Source organism: Portunus trituberculatus, chromosome 19, assembly GCF_017591435.1.
Source record: "Portunus trituberculatus isolate SZX2019 chromosome 19, ASM1759143v1, whole genome shotgun sequence".
Taxonomy (NCBI): Eukaryota; Metazoa; Arthropoda; class Malacostraca; order Decapoda; family Portunidae; genus Portunus; species Portunus trituberculatus.
The window spans coordinates 13,966,838-13,972,837 of record NC_059273.1 but is presented as its reverse complement, the minus strand read 5'-3'; the positions used below and the strand labels follow the sequence as shown (position 1 = coordinate 13,972,837).

The 6,000-nt window shown below is 45.3% G+C and overlaps 1 protein-coding gene across 5 annotated transcripts in view; it reads left to right on the top strand.

Annotated features, from left to right (window-relative positions):
• LOC123506380 (leucine-rich repeat and immunoglobulin-like domain-containing nogo receptor-interacting protein 3) overlaps positions 1–6,000 on the top strand; it is a 141,070-nt gene continuing 135,070 nt past the window's right edge. For all 5 annotated transcript variants that reach the window (XM_045258469.1, XM_045258464.1, XM_045258459.1 and 2 more), the window contains exon 1: positions 1–515. The gene's annotated coding sequence lies outside the window, so the exon portion shown is untranslated. The remainder of the gene's footprint in view (positions 516–6,000) is intronic.

The following is a 6,000-nucleotide window of genomic DNA, read 5'->3' as shown; positions in this document are numbered from 1 at the left end:
TAGCCAGGCGCGGGAGGCTGAGTGGCAAACAGTGTGTGATCATGAAAACCCGCGGACGAAGCGTTCTGGAAAGCGTCGATGCGCTACGAAGGTTTCCTGCTCTGGCTGGCACCAGGGCGGCTCGCTAGGTCCAGTGTAGCTCCAGCCTTGGCCGAGCTCAGAACGAAGAGTGAGTGTAGCTCGCCGCCCACCACCCTTGCTCTAGTGACGCAGGACTCCCCGAGACGCCCTAACACACCTGAAGGAGCAGCGAGCAGCCTCCTGGTAGTGATGGAATAGCGGGGCATGGGAGGCGGCTGAACATTTCGTTACTGTAGAGTTAACAAGCGTCGTTTGATGACTAATTGAATTGATAGTTAAGACTCAGTACTGGCCAGTGCCGTGTTGTTGTCCAGACAGCCGCGGGAGTGTTATACAAGTGAGTGAAGTGTTGCGTTGTGGAGAATGTCACTGTCTTGAATCGAGGCTTCTCTTCTTCTCTACCCTGCCCAGCCCTGCCCGCCCGTCCGTCCAAGGTAAGCATGTGTGTGTGTGTGTGTGTGTGTGTACCCATGGCGACGCCCCTCGAACAGCCAAGTCGTGCCCGGATCGTGGCCGTGTCTGTGGGTCCTGTTTAGCATCGCAGGGCACGAGGGATCACCGCGTATCACAGACTAAATTCGGCATGGATTGCTGTAAGAGTTCCGAGGTGCCAAGGTTTTATTAGGACAGCGAGTGGTGTTGAGGAGAAGCTGGCGCGGCGAGTACTAAGTGCTGTGTCGCTGTGTCAAAGCAGGACGAGAAAGACGAGAACACAGAGAAGGCAAAGCAGGAGGAAGTGAAGGAGGAGGAGGGGGTCCAATGTTGCTTGCGTTTGCACCGTTTTTTGCGCCAAATCGTGTCGTGTGAAGGTCTTAACACGTCCGGCCGTAGTACGTACTTACCTGCCTTGCATTATCGGGGCGTTGAGCCAAGACGTGGAGTGTTCTGAGGAAACATGTGGCGATGGCGGAGTGAGATAAGGACAAGTAACAGGACAGAAATAGAAGAGATGGAAGATGAGGACAAAATACCGAAGGAAACGCACAGGATTAGGATGAAAAAAGATATAGCCTTGAGGAGGAGGAGGAGGAGGAGGAGGAGGATAAGTGAAAGGGTGAAGAGGAAAGAACAGGTGGATGAAGCAAAGTGGAACCTGAAGGAAAAATAACAACCTGCTGATAGAAAAATGTTAGGGATGACTTGAGTTTAAGCACCTGCATGGGGAGGAGGAGGAGGAGGAGGAGGAACAGAAAGAGGAGAAGGAACAGAAATACACATGACAATAAAACAGCAACAGACACTTAGCTCTTTGAATGAGTGTGTGGGAATAACTTTTGACTACTGGTTGAATAGGTGGAGGCTAAAGAAGAGAAGGAAGAGGAGAAGGAAGAGGAGACGGAGCAAAATTACATATGATAAACAGTAACAGACAATTAAATCCCTGCATGAGTGTTGGAGACTCACTATTGGCTACTTGTTAAAGAGAGGAGGAGGAGGACGGGGCAGTACGATACACAACCTTGTGGCGGTGACGAGGCAGAGACATGACACCTTTGAACCAAAATTGGGAATGAAGTAATTGAACCACAACAATCTGATTCCTTGAGGCGAGCAGACGAGGACAGGTGGACGAGAGAGAGAGAGAGAGAGAGAGAGAGAGAGAGAGAGAGAGAGAGAGAGAGAGAGAGAGAGCATGTGGGCGTGTAAGGACAGGATAAAGACCATGAACGACACGGCTGCGGTTGTTAATTACAGGTGTTGTGCGCACAGGTAATTGCGTCACAGGTGCCTGATTGTGTGTGTGTGTGTGTGTGTGTGTGTGTGTGTGCGCGCGTGTGTGCAGGGCGTGGCTCGCTTGTACGTAAAGGGAGGAGGAGGAAGCCTTGGGGCGGGAGCATTACTGGCCCACTCCCTCCGGCGCTTCCCTCCCTTCCTCCCACTCTTCTCCTCCTCTTCCTCCCTCTCTTCCCCTACTAATTCTTCCTCGTTTCCTCCTCTTCCTCCCGCCTGTCACCTACTCTTCCTTTTTGCCTTTAACTCTCATCTTTCAATCTCTTTCTTCCTTCTTTTTTTTTCCTTCTACTTTTTCCTTTCTTTCTTTCTATTTCTTCCTATTCTGTCGTTTTCTCCTCCTTTTTATTGCTGCCTCACTCTTTTCCTATTTCATCTAATTCTCCATCCTTCCTTCCTTCCTTCTTTCCTTCCTTCTTTCCTCCCTCTTCCTTCTTATTTTCTCGTTTTCTCTTATTTTTCTTCCCTCACCCTCTTTCTCAGTCTTTCTCACTCTTCTCTCTCTTCTCTTTCGCTCCTTTTCCTCCAGTTCTTCCTCTCATCCTCTTCTTCTCTTACTTATTATTCTCCTGCTCCTCTTTCTATACCTCCCATATTTTCCTTCCTTCATATCTTTTCCTCCCTTTTCCCTATCCGCCTCCTCTTCCTCCATCACTTTTGTCCTCCTCCCTTCCTCCTCACTTTCCTGTTTTTCCCTCCGTGCCTCCGTACCTCCATTTCTCCCTTCCGTTCCCTCCCCTTAAACGTGCCCGGAGAGGAAAACTGTGATTTGATACACCTGCAGGAGGAAAATGAGAGAGAGAGAGAGAGAGAGAGAGAGAGAGAGAGAGAGAGAGAGAGAGAGAGAGAGAGAGAGAGAGAGAGAGAATAGGAAATGAAAGCACTCAGGGAAAAAACAAAATGAGGAATAAGGAGAGAATGAAAAGAAGAGAGGAAAAATAACATAATGTAGAGGGGATGATGAAAGAATAAAAGAGAAGATAGGGAGGAGTAAAGATGGTGGAAAGACAGGGAGAAAGTAAAGGAAAGAAGAAGGAAAGAGAAGATAGGGGAGAGTAAAGATAGTGAGTGAGTGAGTGTGTGGATAAAGGAGAGAGTAAAGATAGTGAGCGAGTGAGTGAGTGAGTGAGTGGATGTGTGGATGTAGGAGAGATTAAAGCTAGTAGTGAGTGAGTGGATGTGTGGATGTTGCAGTCTGGCGCGGGTATTGGGACGAGTGGGTGGGTGTAGATGCAAGATACGGGGTGGTGGTGGTGGTGGTGGTGGTGGTGGTGGAATGAAGAATGAGAGGGTGGAGGTCCAGCGGCGGATGAGGGACACAGTGGGTGGTGGCTGAAAGAGAGAGAGAGAGAGAGAGAGAGAGAGAGAGAGAGAGAGAGAGAGAGTTAACCCTTGTTATTATTATATTACACTCCACCCATTTTTTACTCACTCCGCCTTCCTTCCTCCCTTGAAGCGAACGTAGACTCACTGAACGTAACCTCAAGAAATACAACTTGAACGTAAATCTAAGCAAACTAAACAACGTAAACTTCCTGAACGTAAAGTAAAGGTAATCTCCAGGAACGTAAGGTGAACGTCAACTCTAAAACATGAACGTAAACCTAATGAGAGTAAACTGAACCTACGTAGACAGTTTGAACGTAAAGGTAAACTCCAGGAACGTAAGGTGAACGTAAACTCTGAAACATGAACGTAAATCTAAGTAAAGTAAATAACGTAGACTTCCTGAACGTAAAGGTAATCTCCAGGAACGTAAGGTGAACGTAAACTCCAAAACATGAACGTAAATCTAAGCAAATTAAACTGAACGTAGACTTCCTGAACGTAAAGGTAAACTCCAGGAACTTAAAGTGAACGTGAACTCTAAAATATGAACGTACACCTAATCAAAACTAAACTGAACGTAGACTTCTTGAACGTAAAGGTAATCTCCAGAAATTTCAGATGAACGTAAACTCCAAAACATGAACGTAAACCTAAGAAAAAAACAACGTAAATTTCTTGAACGTAAAGGTAATCTCCAGGAACGTAAGGTGAACGTAAACTCCAAAACATGAACGTAAACCTAAGAAAAGTAAGCTGAACGTAGAATTCTTGAACGTAAAGGTAATCTTCAGGAAGGTAAGATGAACGTAAACTCCAGAAACATTATCCTGTGAGAACGTAAAATGAACGGAAACTCAAGTAAGCTGAACGTAAACTTGAAGAACCCAAAGAGTAGGAACGTAAACTCACAAACGTCAATATCGCAAAGGTGAATTGAAGGTAAACTCTCTGAACGTTAATTTCCAGGAGCGTCACACGAACGTAAGCTGATGAACGTAAAATCTTAGAAAATCAACTAAACTTAACTGAAAAATAACGTTCTGCAGCGAAAATTGAACGTAAAATAGAAAATATAAGCAACCTGAACACAAATTTCTGGAACACAAAACTCGTAATCTCAAGGAACGAAAAAAAAAAAAAAAAAATACATCGTAAAATTACACAAAACAAATCTAAATGCTGAACGAAACTCAATGCAAACTAGAAGACGAACTAAACATAAAAAAATAGACAAAACAAAACAAAACAATCCCTTGCAACACAAAACTGGCAAAAGAAAAACTGGAAACATGAACTGAGAACACAAACTAACACTTCTTGACCTTCCAAAATGACCTGCTGCGTGATTCTTCTGACTCGCAGGCGACCAGTTTCTTGACCTGTGCCCTGATGACCTTCCCTGACCTTTCTTGACCTTCCCTGACCTTTCTTGACCTTCCCTGACCTTTTCTGATCCCTACTGACCTTCCCTTTCCCGCATCGACGTATCTGAGCCTTGTGACCTTTACTGGGAACAAGGGCCTGGCGTGATGTGATGTCTTCCCTCATGCCAACTTACCTCATGGGAACTTAAGGGTGTGAGTTCCTTCCAAAATTAGAGAGATAGGGAAAAAAGTGCTTTGTCCAGAGAGAGAGAGAGAGAGAGAGAGAGTGTTTATTAGACAGGCTCTCAGCGGAATCACGTCTTAACACCCTCATAAATTTTTCATTCTGGACAGGAAATCAACTTTGTCCTTGTGAGACTTTTGAGGGAAACCTGCTTCTTTCTCCTCTTCCTCTTCCTCCTCCTCCTCCTCCTCCTCCTCCTCCTCCTCCTCCTCCTCCTCTTCCTCCTCCTCCTCCTATTTTGCACTCTTTCCCTCTAATCCTTCTCATCCTCCTCCTTCACACTTGTCCTCGTTCACTTCCTCCTCCTCCTCCTCCTCCTCCTCTTCCTTTACCTCGTCCTTCTTTTCTTCTCGTAGTTATTATTATCCTCCTCCTCCTCTCCTCTTATGTTTGGCCTCGCTCTCTTCCTCTCTCCCTCCTCCTTGCCTCTCCTGTTAGTGTGAAAGGAGAAGGGAAGAAAATAGAAGTGACGAGAGAAATGTTTCTTGGTGATTTCAATGAAGTGTAGATACCATTCTTTGCTGGTGATGGTGGTGATGGTGGTGGTGAGATGAGGAACAAGAATAGATGGTAGAAGGTAAGAGGGATAGGAAGCGGTAAAAAATGCTGAGTTAAATGGGGAAGAAGGAGGGAAAATAAAGAAGAGAAAATGAGGGGAAGATAACAAGAAGGAGTGAAGTAAGAAGGAGAAGAGGAGGAGGAGGAGGAGGAGGAGGAGGAGTAGGAAGAGGATGAAGAAGCCGCCGATGATAAATGTTGAAATCTGTCACTTGTAAATAAAAAAAGGAAAAAATAGAAGAATGAAGAACAAAAGATGATAAATTGAAAGAGGTAGATGGTAAGAAAAGAGTAAAAGAGAAGGAAGGGAAAATAATAAAAAAGATAAAAAAAAAAGAAGATAGGAAGAAGAAGAGTATTGAAAATTTCGTCTAACCATTGTCACGCTTGATGATGATGATGATGGTGATGATGATGATGATGATGGAGTAGAGGCGTGATGATGACACATAATGAACCAACAATTCCAACGCCATTTTCTTTCATCACCTTCAACACCACTTACACTCACCACTCGGACGTTGCCACCACCACCACCACCACAACCACCGCCACCTCTACTATGACACCTCACCACCACCATCATCATCACTATCATCGTTCTTCTCTTTCATCACCTCCACTACCACCACCACCACCACCACTTCCGTAAAATTCCCGGAAAAAAAAACATGGACTGTAGACTTTTTGGAA